The sequence below is a fragment of the Schistocerca piceifrons genome, chromosome 2 (genome assembly GCF_021461385.2).
Source record: "Schistocerca piceifrons isolate TAMUIC-IGC-003096 chromosome 2, iqSchPice1.1, whole genome shotgun sequence".
NCBI lineage: Eukaryota > Metazoa > Arthropoda > Insecta > Orthoptera > Acrididae > Schistocerca > Schistocerca piceifrons.
The window spans coordinates 956,920,980-956,938,014 of NC_060139.1; the positions used below are offsets into that span (position 1 = coordinate 956,920,980).

The 17,035-nt window shown below is 45.0% G+C and overlaps 1 protein-coding gene and 1 non-coding gene across 2 annotated transcripts in view; both read left to right on the forward strand.

The window, feature by feature from the left end:
• LOC124776021 (AF4/FMR2 family member lilli-like) overlaps nucleotides 1-17,035 on the forward strand; it is a 754,556-nt gene that overhangs the window by 543,763 nt on the left and 193,758 nt on the right. The window lies entirely within an intron of this gene.
• Nucleotides 7,002-7,076, forward strand: Trnat-ugu. Its single transcript has one exon. It is a non-coding gene; the product is annotated as a tRNA-Thr (tRNA).

The window sequence follows — 17,035 nt, forward strand, 5'->3', positions numbered from 1 at the left end:
TCATACAGAACGCTACGTGGCGTTACCAACATAAAAACCTAAACAGCCTACTTACAATTCGTTTAGATTAGCGGCTGTTTTCACAGATTTGTCAGTTTTTCTTCATTGGATATAATTAAGGCTCGATAAGCCAGTAGATCAAGACATAGCCAAAATGGTCTTTTTGTATTAATAAATCATTACACTTTAGCTGACTTTATACTGTTACAAGGTAAAAACAAAGTCACAGTGAGCTACCCATTACTATGAAAATAAACTTCTTAAATAAAGTGCTTGTACCAGAGCCTCCCTGGCCCACCTCCCTGGCCGAGCATGGCAGCTCAGTGTGTTCGGTCAGAGAGCTGGCTGGTCTCTGTAATAAAAAAAAACTGAGTGAAGGGGTCAGTGATGAACTTCAACGGGTGTCATGTGATGTCCGACATGACCAAACACAACAAACAATAACGAACAAAATGAAGAAAAAAAGGGTAGTTAACGCATGCTTGTGCGGTGGCGCTCGACCTGGCGTTAAGACGGTTCGAAACCCTGGTGGTGGTAAAAATTTTCACAGCCAATATTTGGCCGACAAGGGGGAGAAGAGGTGGTTGTGGTGTCACCGCCAGACACCACACTTGCTAGGTGGTAGCCTTTAAATCGGCCGCGGTCCGTTAGTATACGTCGGACCCGCGTGTCGCCACTATCAGTGATTGCAGACCGAGCGCCGCCACACGGCAGGTCTAGAGAGACTTCCTAGCACTCGCCCCAGTTGTACAGCCGACTTTGCTAGCGATGGTTCACTGACAAATTACGCTCTCATTTGCCGAGACGATAGTTAGCATAGCTTTCAGCTACGTCATTTGCTACGACCTAGCAAGGCGCCATTATCATTTGCTATTTATCTTGTGATGCATGTACCGTCAGACCGATGTTCACCAATTATGGATTAAAGTTAAGTATTCCAGAAGCTACGTACCTTTTTTGCTAGTCTCAATTCCTTGTCATTTTCCAGACCTCACGCCAGCCTGCGTGAGCTTAAACGCGTGCCTTTCGGCTTCCTGTCATAGTGGATTGGCTGTCTTGCCAGTCCACAACAGTGGTGACGTAAAGATCCTGATCACCAGACTTCGCGCCAATGTCCTGATTTAAATACCAAACCTCTCCGCAGTGTCTCATGAAGTGATGGCATGTAACACTCTTGATTGTTATCCGTCTGTCGAATGGGGATATTAAGCTTGGCTGCCCCCTTGGTGCTACTCTTGAGGAGCAGGTTATATGCTGGGACCAGGTTTCATCCTCTCCCTTCTCTCATCATCATCATACAACCACTGACAACGAAGTTCGGTGAATAGTCCTGTAACCAATGCTGTTTTTCTGGGGGAACGCTGGGGGATACGTACCCCTAAACTTTTTTGTCGACAAAGTCTTTTTTTTTACGATGTTGAGAACTTGGAAGAGTGCCAACGATTCATTTCACGGACGTAAATTTTTTTTTTCATTTTTTCTTGTTGGTAATTGCAATACGAACGATACCAGTGCAGTTTTTGGTGGGAAAAGCGGTGTCATTGACTGTTTCAAGCATTTCGAAGCTGCGGCAACCGTTCTCGACAACTGAATCGCTCGCAGCCAGTTCGACGAGCATGTAGTGCCCTCGCCCGCTAATAGTGGGCGATGGTAGTGCTAAACGGATATGCGTACCACATTCTCTTGTATGTTTGGGTGTTTCTCTGTATCGCCTGCTTCATTTGAGCTGTAAAGTCAACTTAAAAGAGTCCGATACTTTTTTTGATAGTTCGACATGTTGATGTCGTCATGGCTAAAAGCAGACGGGCGGTATCCCATGCTTCAGTTATAAGTAATTTTCGCTGATTATATCCAATGTCGGAGTACACACAATTTTTTTTGAAAAAAAAAAGCACTGCCTGTAACATTAACGTAGATGCACTATGACCTACAGTTACTTTACTGTCCTTCAAAATAGTCACCTCCCATAACTATGCACCGCTGAACTCTGCAGTACTTGTCCTTGGTACTTTGCCCGTAGTCTTCCTTTAGGGTGGTGTTCAACAGCCGCATCACGTTTCGTTGGATGTCAGGAATATCAGCAAATCTCTTTCCTTTCGAAGCGAGTTTGAGTCGAGGGAATAGGAAGAGGTCTGGAGGATTGAGATACGGTGACTATGGTGGATGTTCAAGTTGCACACCCCTTTTTTGCCAGGAACTGTTTGACGATATTAGCTGTGTGTGGGCGAGCGTTGTCGTGAACAAAAAACCGGGAACCTTGTTGCACACACTGGGGTCGTACCGAGTGTAGACGTTGCCTGAAACGGGTCAAAATTTCAACGTACCGTGCAGCATTCAACGTCGTTCCCTCGGGTAGAAAAACCTTGTGGATAATGCCGTGACTATCGAAAAAGGTGATGACACTCGTTTTGATGCGTGATTTTTCGGCTCTGGCCTTTTTCCAACGAGGTGATGTCGAAGAACGCCATTCCATGCTTTGCCGTTTCGTTTCATGGTCGTTCCGGATGCACCAGGTTTCATCCTCAGTGACAATACAGTCCAAGATATTGCGATTGCATCCACCGTTTCGACAAAATCCTGTGAAGCCTCTAAACGTGCCTGCTTCTGATTGTCAGTCAAGTGATATGGCACAAGACGACAACACGTTTTCCTCTTCCCTAACTCCTGTGTAAGGATTTGTTGCACAGGTTTACAGTTCTTGTGCAGTTCGTCCGCTGTCATGTGCACAGCTAATCGACGGTCGTTCCTAATTAATGTCCTCACTTTCTCAATGTTTTCGTCACTGATGGCGGTCGGTCGTCGTCCGCTACGGGGATTGTCAGAAACACTTCACCAGCTTCCTCGAAAAAGGGCGAACCACTCGTACACACACTTCGTGGACAGTGCTTGATCCCAATAAACACGTACCAGCACTGCATGTGCGTTTCTTTCGGTGTCTTGCCAAGCTTAAAACAGAACTTTAAATTGATCCTTTGCTCGTTCATTCTCCTGTCCTCAGTGCAGAACCAACATATTAAACAAGCACTTCGGTAAACAGGTCTAACACGGAACATACACGACGCCCAACTGAACAAGGGTGGGGGAAGGTTGTCAACACCGGCCGCTACGCAGGTGCAGCGTTGTGAGTCGCCAGTGTTGCCCAATTGACTGTTCTGACTTCATTCACCGAACTCAATGGTCAGAGCTTGTACAATGGAAGACGCTACACAAGCGCGCGCGCACACACACACACACACACACACACACACACACACACACACACAGTATTATAAATAATGTTATAGAGCGTGTTGTAAATAAATAAACAAGAAAAAACGGAAAAAAATCCAGAGACTTCATAATATCTGATCAGATCTGTACACCATTTATCAGCGTCATAATACATAAGTGAAACCACTCAACTTAGAACGTAGACGCTGATGATAATGAAAAAAGAGAGATGTAAAGATCATCGTGATAGGTCTGTTTTACATATCCGTCATCACTCGCTTATACTATTTATAGCTACATTTCGTCCAAAATTCCTTGTCCGCCCCCGGTAGCTGAATGATCAGCGTGACGAATTGTCAGTCCTCTGGGCCCAGGTTCGATTCCGGGCTGGGTCGGGGAATTTTCCCCGCCCAGGGACGGTGTGTTGTGCTGTCATCATCATCATCATCCTTTCATCCTCATCGACTGCAGGTTGCCGAATTGGCGTCAAATTGAAAGACGGGCACCCGGCAAACGGTCTGCCCGACAGGAGGCCCTAGCCATACGATGAAAAAAAAAGGAAACTTCCGGGTTTTTCAGGCGTACCCATCCCACCGCTACCGTGGACAGAACCTTAAGCCGTCGTCACACGCGACTGGTTATCCTGGGTTGACGTGGCGCTCTATGAGTTTGGTGACATCACTTCTTGCGGTTTCACGTTGAGAAGCCATTTGTCACGTGAGACACAGAATAAGTTCTACGACAATTCGGCAACGTGCCGCGAAAAGTAGAAAGAAGAACGCTCCCTACTTCAGAAGCAGAATTTGCAAGACTCCGTGCAGTATTTGTGGTGCTCAGTTGAAGTCCATATTTGGCGGGTTTTATGTAATAACATACACCCTATGAATTTACATACTGTTCTTAAGCGCTTACACATTGAGTATCTCTCAAAAACGCGTCGTTTTTGGTACAATTTGTTGTAATAAAATGACGAGAAACCTCATACTGATCATTAAAGAATACCCGCGTTTATTTATTTTCGTGTTGTAATTCGGGCGTCATTAAAGTAAACTGTTTTAAGGCAATAGCACATTGAAGATTCTTCAAAAACGTGTCGTTCCTGGTACGGTTTGATATAATTAAACGTCAGTTGATAACATGGCAACGATTAAAGCCTTCAGAACACCGAAACATGAAATCTAAGGTGCGTCTTTGTGGAGTTTCAGCAGAGCGTACTTCGAAGGAGAGCTTGTTAAGAAACAGTTGGTAGCGGGTTCGTGTCCTGCTGTACCCAGATTTTTTTCTTTCTCCTTTTTTTCACTTTCGCGTTTTCTAAAAGATCCTAGGACCTTCGTATTCAATTGATTGAAATAATTTTTGTAATATTTGATTTGATGTAAATATAAGTATGCTCTCTGTCAGGAGTGAGTTTGTTCGATTTGGTGGACTTTCATAAGCTAATATACCTACTGAGTGAATATGTATGTTTCGTTTTTGTGTTATTACGTATTCATAGACACTGAAGTTTTTATTTAAGCGTCGTATAGACAGTACAACATTGGATATGGACAGAGCTAACGTCGGAATTTTTTTCCCGTCTGTTTTCGTGAATAACCTGTGTTTGGTTTGCGAGCTAAATAAAGCTAACTGCCGCTGGAGAGTGCAAAAATCTCGTTAACCAACACGTCCCGTGTGCCGACGGCGCTGTTTCTGTGACGTTGCTTTTCCCGTCCGCGTTCACGTCAACTTTAGCTGCGTCGTCCCGTTTGATGACGCTTTTAGGGCCATGACAGCTCGCGCAGAAGCGTGAAAGAATCAACCGTCCCACAATCCATCCAGGAACGGGAAGCTATACCGAATATGGTACAGTAAACAGATCCTAGCCGCACGGGATTAGCCGAGCGGTCTAAAGGCGCTGCAGTCTTGGACTGTGCGGCTGGTCCCATCGGAGGTTCGAGTCCTCCCTCGTGCATGCGTGTGTGTGTTTATCCTTAGGATAATTTAGGTTAAGTAGTGTGTAAGCTTAGGGAGTGATGACCTTAGCAGTTAAGTCCCGTAAGATTTCACACACTTTTGAACATTTTGAAGCAGATCCTATGTCACCCCCATTATGGTGATTTTCATAAATCCACGTGTTACGTTAAAAATAACAACACACCGATTAAAGCAACTGCGAACTTAAGGGACCATATGCACATTAACGTGATCACCTTTGAAAAGTCTGAATAAGCACCTTTTGCATCCGGGCCGCTCCGAGACGTGTGGGAAGAGAGTCAGAGAGGTTCTGGAAGCTACCGACAGGGATGTGGAGTCATGCTGAATTCAGTGCCGAGGCTAGCTGTGATAGTTTTGTCGGTTGAGGATCCACGGCGTGTACGGCCCGATCGAGGTGGTTCCACAGATTGTCGATTGTGTGTAAATTGGGGGTATTTGGTGGTCAGGGGAGTACGGTAAACTCATCCTGCTGCTCTTCGAACCTCGCACGTACACTGCGAGCAGTGTGACACGTTGCACTGTCGTGTTGGTGGATGCCATCGTGTTGAGGGAAAACAATATGTATGTTAAGGTGGACATAGTCACAAAGGATAGATGCGTACTTAGGTTGGCTCATTGTGCCGTCTAGAGTGACGGATCAGCCAGGGAATGTCACGAAAACATTCAGCAGAGTATAACGCTCCATCGTCCGCCTTGGACCGTTCCGACAATTGTTTCAGGGTATATGGAGATGGTATCTGGCCTTTCGGACATGTCCGAGGCGCCTGACATGTATACAGGGGATCCCGGGTTCGAGTCCCGGTCGTGGCACACATTTTCAGCTGTCCCCGTTAATGTACACTACTGGCCATTAAAATTGATACACCACAAAGATGACGTGCTACAGACGCGAAATTTAACCGACAGGAAGAAGATGCTGTCATATGCAAATGATTAGCTTTTCAGAGCATTCAAACAAGGTTGGCGCCGGTGGCGACATCTACAACGTGCTGACATGAGGAAAGTTTCCAACCGATTTCTCATACACAAACAGCAGTTTACCGGCGTTGCTTGGTGAAACGTTGTTGTGATGCCTCGTGTAAGGAGGAGAAATGCATACCATCACGTTTCCGAGTTTCATAAAGGTCGGATTGTAGACTAACGCGATTGTGGTTTACCGTATCGCGACATTGCTGCCCTCGTTGGTCGAGATCCAATGACTGTTAGAATATGGAATCGGTGGGTTCAGGAGGGTAATACCGAATGCCGTGCTGGATCCCAACGGCCTCGTATCACTAGCAGTCGAGATGACAGGCATCCTATCCGCATGGCTGTAACGGATCGCCCTGCATGGTCACCAGTGGTGTCTGTTCTTCCGGACATGTCCGAAAGAACTGATACCATCTCCATATACAGTTATGGCTAACTGGCCATGACCTCCTTCTTCTGTGCGGATGCACACGCATTGCCCGAACTCTTACGGTACTTGTTCAGGTTGTCTGCCGCGAGTAATGAGCGTAGTGGGCAGGGGCACTACGAATGTAGTGTATGGACATTAAGTTGGGATCGTGGGTCTCACGGGAGGCGTGCCAGAGATAAGTTCAAAATGGTTCAAATGGCTCTGAGCACTATGGGACTTAACATCTGTGGTCATCAGCCGCCTAGAACGTAGAACTACTTAAAGCTAACTAACCTAAGGACATCACACACATCCATGCCCGAGGCAGGATTCGAACCTGCGACCGTTGCGGTCACGCGGTTCCAGACTGAAGCGCCTAGAACCGCACGACCACACCGGCCGGCCAGAGAGAAGTCCTTGCAGTCGCACTATCCTCTGCGCCCTCGGTAGCGCAGATGGATAGAGCGTCTGCCATGTAAGCAGGAGGTCCCGGGTTCGAGTCCCGGTCGGGGCACACATTTTCAACTGTCCTCGTTGATATATATCAACTCCTCTCGGCAGCGTAGGGTCTTGGTTTAATTATCATTGTTTCAGGGTGTTTGGTTTCAGACCTTTCACGCCGCACACGCCAACAGCAATCTCCCCGACTGAGCAAAAGACGTGATTCACCTGAAAGCGCCACCTGTCGCCACTCTGTAGACGTCCAGTCGTACTCGCGTGCAAACTGCAGCCTTCGCCGCCGATGAACGCCGGTCAGCATTTGTGCATGAACCAGGCGTCTGCTACGGAGGTCCGAACGCAGCAACGTTCTCTTAACGGTCGTTGAGGAGACACTGTCTGGTAGCCGCTTAGTTCATATGGTTGGTCAGCAGCTTAACAGTTGCACGTCTATTCGCCCGTACGTATCTCCACAGCCGTCGTTCACCCCTATTGTCCGGTGGTCGAGCGGTTCTAGGCGCTTCGGTCCGGAACCGCGCTGCTGCCACGGCGGCAGTTTCGAATCCTTCCTTGGGCATAGACGTGTGTGATGTCTTTAGGTTAGTTAGGTTTAAGTAGTTTCTAAGTCTAGGGGACTGATGACCTCAGATGTTAAGTCCCGTAGTGCTTAGAGCCATTTGAATCTATGGCCCGTGGGACATCACTGTTGCCTCGGCGCCGGCTTTGGATAGCTCAATTTTGCGATGCATGGTATTCTTTAACCATGGTGGCACACGTGCAGTTTATAAACCTAGCCGTTTCAGAAATTCTTCCACCTTTATTCCGAAAGGCAGTGATACTGCTCTTTTGAACTTCAGATAAATCGCTCCTTTTCCGCTTTACAACAGGCAATCGCCTTGCGGCAGTGGGTACACCGGTTCTCGTGAGATCACAGAAGTTAAGCGCTGTCGGCCGTGGTCGGCACTTGGATGGGTGACCATCCAGACCGCCATGCGCTGTTGCCATTTTTCGGGGTGCAATCAGCCTCGTGATGCCAATTGAGGAGCTACTCGACCGAATAGTAGCGGGTTTGGTCAAGAATACCATCTTACGACCGGGAGAGCGGTGTGCTGAACCCACGTCCCTCCTATCCGCATCCTCCAACGAGGATGACACGTCGGTCGGATGGTCCCGGTAGGTCACTCGTGGCCTGAAGACGGAGTGGTTTTTTTTTCGCATTACTTCAACGATTGCATTGTTTTCCGCGTCTTCCGACACACTTTACATACCCTCCATTGCTAGTGCTGTAATCTGTATATATCAGCTACTATTGCACGTTGACGTCGAACATAGGCGGTGGTCACATTAATCTGATTAGATCGTGTATCCCTCTTCATTGACAGTGTTCAAAAGCTTGTTCGTTACCTTACATTCAAATGCTTCCGTTGCTTGCTTTACTAAAATGAATTGTTTCTCTCTCTTCTTTCTAGGTAAGGCGACAACATAGCTGATTTAGCGCTGAGACATCTATGCTGCACGGTAAGTTACGACGACACAATGCCGAAGCTACTTTCTGAGCAACATGTTTCTTTCTAGCAAAGGATAACAGCCAGGGCGCCCATGTTTTAAGGAGGGTATAAAATAATCGTTAACTATTCAGTGCTGTAGTATGTAAAATTCTAAAATGTACCAAGAAATTTATACTCTTTGACTACCTATTCACGATGTTGAGAATGGCTGTGATGTGGGGTCTGAGTGGGGTACTGTCAAGTGGGGGGTGCCCCAGGGATCAGTGGTGGGGCCACTACTGTTCCTTGTTTATATAAATGATATGCTCTCTAGCGTTACGGGTAACTCTAAAATATTTCTGTTTGCTGATGGGACTAGCTTGGTAGTAAGGGATGTTGTGTGCAACATTGGCTCGGTTTCAAACAGTGCAGTACATGATCTCAGTTCATGGCTTGTAGAAAATAAACTAACGCTAAATCACAGTAAAGACTCAGTTTTTACAGTTTCTAACACACAATTCAAAAAAAAACCTGACGTTTTAATTTCTCAGAATGTGCATATGATTAGTGAAACTGAACAGTTCAAATTTCTAGGTGTTTAGATAGCTGTCGTGGAAAGCCCACGTTCAGAATCTTGTTCAAAGACTTAATACTGCCATTTTTGCTATTCGAACGGTATCAGATGTGAGTGATCGTTCGACACGAAAATTGGTCTACTTTGGTTATTTTCATTTGCTATTGTCATATGGTATTATATTTTGGGGTAACTCTTCTCATTCTAAAATGATATTTTTGGCTCAGAAACAGGGCTGTCCGGGAAATAAGTGGTGTAAGTTCGCGAACCTCTTGGTAACCCCTGTTCACGAGTCTGGGTGTTTTGACTCACTTAATAGTCGGCAGAAATCAAACCTGCATTTGGATAGGACTTCCTTAGCTCTTGTGCAGAAAGGCGGCCGGAGTAGCCGTGCGGTTCTAGGCGCTACAGTCTGGAGCCGAGCGACCGCTCCGGTCGCAGGTTCGAATCCTGCCTCGAGCATGGATGTGTGTGATGTCCTTAGGTTAGTTAGGTTTAATTAGTTCTAAGTTCTAGGCGACTAATGACCTTAGAAGTTAAGTCGCATAGTGCTCAGAGCCATTTGAACCATTCTTGCGCAGAAAGGTGTGCAGTATACTGCGGCATCCATTTTGAATAAGCTACCACTCCAATTCAAAAATCTTAGTAATAATCCACGCGCTTTCAAATCGAAATTGAAGAGTTTCCTCATGGGTCACTCCTTCTATTCTGTGGAGGAGTTCCTTGAAAAATTAAGCTGATTCTTGTTGTATTGTTGATTGCTTTTACTTAAAATTATGGATTGACTTTTTTCGGATTCATAAACATTTTATTTTTATCTGTTATTACTTTTATGTTGTAATTTCATGTACTGACACGTACCATGACCATGGAGATTTGCTCCTCAATTTGGGCCCACGGAGCTTCACGTGTAAATAAATAATAGTATTACTTTTGAATGCATTATGGGAACAGCAGTGATCAATAAAATTGTAAATAATTACTATTAAAAACAGTCTTGATCACAATTTATTTTATAAGGTGACCGGTTTCGACCACTGCTGTGGTCATCTTCAGACCATTGAGTGGAAACCCCTTTCTGTTGGAGAATCTCCAACAGAAAGGGGTTTCCACTCAATGGTCTGAAGATGACCACAGCAGTGGTCGAAACCGGTCACCTTATAAAATAAATTGTGATCAAGACTGTTTTTAATAGTAATTATTTATAAATAAATAATAGCTAACTACCCACAGTTGGATAGACACTTGCAAAATATGCTCCCTCTTCACCTATCCTTTCTAACGATGTAACTAGTATGATAGTTACAGAAGAGGTGATAAAAGAGTTTCCGTTCGAAAGCCGCACAATCCGGAACACAGTCCAGAATCGATATTCCAATCAGGTAAAACACAGTGTCGTGCTGCACATCGTCGACCATTCAAGGCCTTTTCTAAAGAACTGCAGACGTGGTAATCGCATGGGGAGAGATATGTACTACAGCGCACGTGCTCGAGTGCCTACCATCTGAGTTGGCGTTACTTGTGCGTTACGACACTTGCGATCTAAGGACGTGCGTTATCGTGAAGCAGCAGCACCGTCCCGCAACGGTGTTCGTCAACAGACACGCTGCCACATACACGTTCTTCATTCTCCGATGGATGTCTACCAATTTTTGTCCTTCAGGAGACAACGGAAGAAAAACAGCACATCCGTCGTGTTCGCACGCATTTTGTCATAATGTCGCCATAATTCACGTTTCCACATTAACCGCATGTACTTCGTAGTCAAGAAGAATATAATAATTCCAATCCCAAAGAAAGCAGGTGTTCACGGATGTGAAAATTACCGAACTATCAGTTTAATAAGTCACAGCTGCAAAATACTAACACGAATTATTTACAGACGAATCGAAAAATTGGTAGAAGCACACCTCGGGGAAGATCAGTTTGGATTCCGTAAATGTTGGAACACGTGAGGCAATACTGACCTTACGACTTATCTTAGAAGAAAGATTAAGGAAAAGCAAACCTACGTTTCTAGCATTTGTAGACTTAGAGAAAGCTTTTGACAATGTTGACTGGAATACTCTCTTTCAAATTCTAAAGGTGGCAGGGGTAAAATACAAGGAGCGAAAGGCTATTTACAATTTGTACAGAAACCAGATGGCAGTTATAAGAGTCGAGGGGCATGAAAGGGAAGTAGTGGTTGGGAAGGGAGTGAGACAGGGTTGTAGCCTCTCCCCGATGTTATTCAATCTGTATATTGAGCAAGCAGTAAAGGAAATAAAAGAAAAATTCGGAGTAGGTACTAAAATCCATGGAGAAGAAATAAAAACTTTGAGGTTCGCCGATGACATTGTAATTCTGTCAGAGACAGAAAAGAACTTGGAAGAGCAGTTGAACGGAATGGACTGTGTCTTGAAACGAGGATATAAGATGAACATCAAAAAAAGCAAACCGAGGATAATGGAATGTAGTCGAATTAAGTCGGGTGATGCTGAGGGATTTAGATTAGGAAATGAGACACTTAAAGTAGTAAAGGAGTTTGGCTATTTGGGGAGCAAAATAACTGATGATGGTCGAAGTAGAGAGGATATAAAATGTAGACTGGCAATGGCAAGGAAATCGTTTCTGAAGAAGAGAAATTTATTAACATCGAGTATAGATTTAAGTGTCAGGAAGTCGTTTCTGAAAGTATTTGTATGGAGTGTAGCCATGTATGGAAGTGAAACGTGGACGATAAATAGTTTGGACAAGAAGAGAATATAAGCTTTCAAATGTGGTGATGCAGAAGAATGCTGAAGATTGGATGGGTAGATCACATAACTAATGAGGTGGTATTGAACAGAATTGGGGAGAAGAGGAGTTTGTGGCACAACTTGACTAGAAGAAGGGACCGGTTGGTAGGACATGTTCTGAGGCATCAAGGGATCACAAATTTAGCATTGGAGGGCAGCGTGGAGAGTAAAAATCGTAGAGGGAGACCAAGAGATGAATGCACTAAGCAGATTCAGAAGGATGTAGGTTGCAGTAGGTACTGAGAGATGAAGAAGCTTGCACAGGATAGAGTAGCATGGAGAGCTGCACCAAACCAGTCTGAGGACTGAAGACCACAACACAACAACAACACTTCGGAGAGACACGAATGCCACAGCATTCCGTCCCCTAGATGTCGGTGCTCATAACGCACATCGGAGTCTCGTTACGTTGCGTCAAAACCTGCAGGAAAGCCTTGAAACGTAAACTTTTAGATCGCCCCTTACAATATGCGAGTTACAAGATAAATTTATTCAGATAAAATACAAAAAAATTGCAAATGTTGTTGCTGAAAATAAAAACTCATTGAAATTTGGTATTACATGTTAGATGTAATACAGAAACTACTTTCAGAATTAATCAAAATTTGCTGCCAGTTTTCTTTGATGATACAGAAGCTACTACTAAACTATAACACTAATGATGTAAATAAATTTAGGAGGACGTTCTGATGCGAAACTATAATTACACTAAGGTATCTAGTACCGTACTTACATGCACTTAACTCAATCATTTAAGGTGCGTACGCACAGTTGCTTTTTTCTCTTTAACTTGGCACACGCGGTGACATTTCCAACAGCGCTAGCACGAATGCGCCAGCTGTAATGACCTCTCTGTCGATAGGACGTTACACCCAACGAATGCACGTTTGTGCGTGCGTAATTTGTTCGAATCGGAATGTGCGCGCCATTGCGCAGTGATTCCCGACTTCCCTGGACATCTCTTGTGCTGTTTAGCACAGGACAGGCAGTCAGAGCCGTGTGTTTCGTAGTGTGGTAAAGTTATGGTTTGTGGCGATTTCCGTGCAGTGATGTCTGTTAACTCCAAGGAATGCACGCTGAAATTTATAGCGAATTACAGAACGTATGGAAGCCCGCTCTAAAGATAATGATAACCTGAGCACCAAGTATTAGCGTGCGAGAAATAAACGTAAGATAAAAAATCTCCCGTCATATTACGGTGAAGAATAAAATAAGTTTCGGAGTAGGAGTCTAAGGCGCTGCAGTCATGGACTATGCGGCTGGTCCCGACGGAGGTTCGAGTCCTCCCTCGGGCATGGGTGTGTGTGTTTGTCCTTAGGGTAATTTAGTTTAAGTAGTGTGTAAGCTTAGGGACTGATGACCTTAGCAGTTAAGTCCCATAAGATTTCACACACATTTGAACATTTTTCGTAGTAGGAAAACTGGAAAGAAAAGGCCTACAAATTTATGAACAATGAACGTCCAAGCATTGGAACGGACGAGGATCCTGATATTTGAACAAAAGTAAAAGACGTGACTGGCGGAGCTCCTCAACAGACTAAAAGGGGCGATCCAAAAGCTTCTGTCTGAGGACCTTGCAACAAATTATATGCAATGTAGCGCGATTCCGATGCTGGTATATAAGCACCGACATGTAGCAGATTTATTAGTGTGCCTTTGCCTCAGTGCCCATAGTGATTTTACACGATTGACACAGCGAATCTGGACAGCACGGTCTTCGAACGGAAACTTTTTGATTGCTGCGTGTCCTAACTTGAAACAAAGGACATTAAGGATACAAGAAAAACAAGTTTCGGAAACACTTATTCTGATCATCACTAAACTGACACACAATATTTTTAGCGCAACGCAGTCTGACTTTCAATAATCCCTACAAAAGAGTGGCCCTGACTAACAATAACCCTTACCCTTCATGAATCACTTACCTCACAAAAATCTTTGTTACTCGAACTACTGCAATACAGCGAGTGCCAATACCGCCAGCTAAATAAAAGATTCTAACTGCTGAAGTCTCTAACTACTACTGATAGGCATAGTTAGCAAATGAAAGATTTTGATAGAGAACAAACAATATATTTACCTTAATAGTATTCAAAAGTCATAATATATCTATATATCAGTTCATGATATCCAGTATTACAAATTTACTCTTTCTGAAGGACACACGTTCAGATCGCCGCTCTAAAAATGCTGCCATCTCTCTCCCCACATCCACCACTGCTGGCGGCTCACCTCCACCTGCGCAACGCTAAGCGCTGTTCACATCCAACTGCCCAACACTACAATAGAGAATATTTCAACAATGACAACCAGACAGAGACTGCACACAGCACAGTCAGTGATTTTCATACAGAGCACTACGTGGCGTTACCAATATAAAAACCTAAACAGCCTACTTACAATATTTTTATAAAATAAAATACGAATGACACATTGAATGTCAAGTGATCTTGACATAACAGCAAAGAACCTTACATAAGTCACCAGTTGACAATTAATGAAAATTTGTTGCCAGCGTTATTGGTGCAGAAATTGAGTTACGCTTAAAAGTATCTTGCCTAGGGAGATACAAGTTTTCCGTTACCCAAACATAGAATAAAATCAAAATCTTGCTGTGACCTGAAATTTGCAAAGAAAATATTGCCCCAATTTTTTTTTATTTTTCGCATATAATGCCCGAGTTATTTATATGCTCTTACACCCAATTGTGTTTTTTTATCCTGTCGCCTTTCACCACAATGAGCACAGCACAAACTGCCGAGCCTGGCAGACTTTAGAACGATGAGACAACGTGTGTACACACGTTTGCGTGCAGCACATTCTGTCCACAATTTTTTGCGGATGCGGTTTGGTTCTCATATGTCTATGCTAGCGCAAGAGGAAAGAGGCATCGTGTAGACATACTGTTAGGGAGACCTTCGTTCGATTATAGGCTTTAACATAGTGTGTTACGTCCACCAGTAATCTGGAAACGCCCGATCAGACATTTACAAAGAGCATTCTGTAGCGACCTAGGTCGTGCCTGATTCTCTACACGTCGAAACGAGGCCACGTGTCGTTGGCTGCTTTCATCGTAATCGAGCGAGCGACCAATCGGGAACAAGAGTGACACTGGCAGCTAATCAGCAGCGTTAGTCCCCAGAGAGAGGCGCAGGTGCGCGCAACTTTGTCCGCATTCGCGCCCTCTCTGCTGATTGGCTGGAAGCAACTGACTGGCTGCTTCACATTTTGACCGCGGTGCGGCGCAGTGGACATCAGAATGGGGCAGCAGTTGCGTCGTTGCGTCTATGACACTGGCGTTGCCTCTGCTTCATTTGTCGAACACTCGTGGGATCTCGCCTGTGAGTGCAAAGTGATTTGTTGCGGGAATACAACACTTCTAGGCATCACACTGTTTCTGGAACTATCTATTTTACTATAGCAGAGGTAAGAATAAGAGAACCGTAGCATAAGCCTATGACGGCACTTTCGTGACGGGTGGGTTTGTTGCCTGAATATCAGCGTACACTGCTGGCAATTTAATTTGCTTCATCGTACTTCAAACTTCACACTGACCTGAAGTATACCACAGAAAAAAGTCACTCGGAGTGAGATCCGGTGATCGGGGAGGCCGTTTGCCAGTTCATGAAACAGCTCGCTCCGCACCTGAATTCGCCATGTTTGCGACTAGCGCTGACTATCGGCAGATTACCAAAAAAGAAAAATGGCTCTGAGCACTATGGGACTTAACATCTGAGGTCATCAGTCCCCTAGAATTTAGAACCTAAGAACATCACACACATCCATACCCGAGGCAGGATCGAACCTGCGACAGTAGTGGTCGCGCGGTTCCAGACTGTAGCGTCTAGAACCGCTCGGCCACACCGATCGGCGGCAAATTATCGAACTACGCTGTGGCGGTGTACACGAAAAAAAACTTTCAGGGTTTTGTCTTCAAAATGACATATGTACAGGGTGTTTCAAAAATGACCGGTATATTTGAAACGGCAATAAAAACTAAACGAGCAGCGATAGAAATACATCGTTTGTTGCAATATGCTTGGGACAACAGTACATTTTCAGGCAGACAAACTTTCGAAATTACAGTAGTTACAATTTTCAACAACAGATGGCGCTGCGGTCTGGGAAACTCTATAGTACGATATTTTCCACATATCCACCATGCGTAGCAATAATATGGCGTAGTCTCTGAATGAAATTGCCCGAAACCTTTGACAACGTGTCTGGCGGAATGGCTTCACATGCAGATGAGATGTACTGCTTCAGCTTTTCAATTGTTTCTGGATTCTGGCGGTACACCTGGTCTTTCAAGTGTCCCCACAGAAAGAAGTCACAGGGGTTCATGTATGGCGAATAGGGAGGCCAATCCACGCCGCCTCCTGTATGTTTCGGATAGCCCAAAGCAATCACACGATCATCGAAATATTCATTCAGGAAATTAAAGACGTCGGCCGTGCGATGTGGCCGGGCACCATTTTGCATAAACCACGAGGTGTTCGCAGTGTCGTCTAAGGCAGTTTGTACCGCCACAAATTCACGAAGAATGTCCAGATAGCGTGATGCAGTAATCGTTTCGGATCTGAAAAATGGGCCAATGATTCCTTTGGAAGAAATGGCGGCCCAGACCAGTACTTTTTGAGGATGCAGGGACGATGGGACTGCAACATGGGGCTTTTTGGTTCCCCATATGCGCCAGTTCTGTTTATTGACGAAGCCGTCCAGGAAAAAATAAGCTTCGTCAGTAATCCAAATGCTGCCCACATGCATATCGCCGTCATCAATCCTGTGCACTATATCGTTAGCGAATGTCTCTCGTGCAGCAATGGTAGCGGCGCTGAGGGGTTGCCGCGTTTGAATTTTGTATGGATAGAGGTGTAAACTCTGGCGCATGAGACGATACGTGGACGTTGGCGTCATTTGGACCGCAGCTGCAACACGGCGAACGGAAACCCGAGGCCGCTGTTGGATCACCTGCTGCACTAGCTGCGCGTTGCCCTCTGTGGTTGCTGTACGCGCGTCGCCCTACCTTTCCAGCGCGTTCATCCGTCACATTCCCAGTCCGTTGAAATTTTTCAAACAGATCCTTTATTGTATCGCTTTTCGGTCCTTTGGTTACACTAAACCTCCGTTGAAAACTTCGTCTTGTTGCAACAACACTGTGTTCTAGGCGGTGGAATTCCAACACCAGAAAAATCCT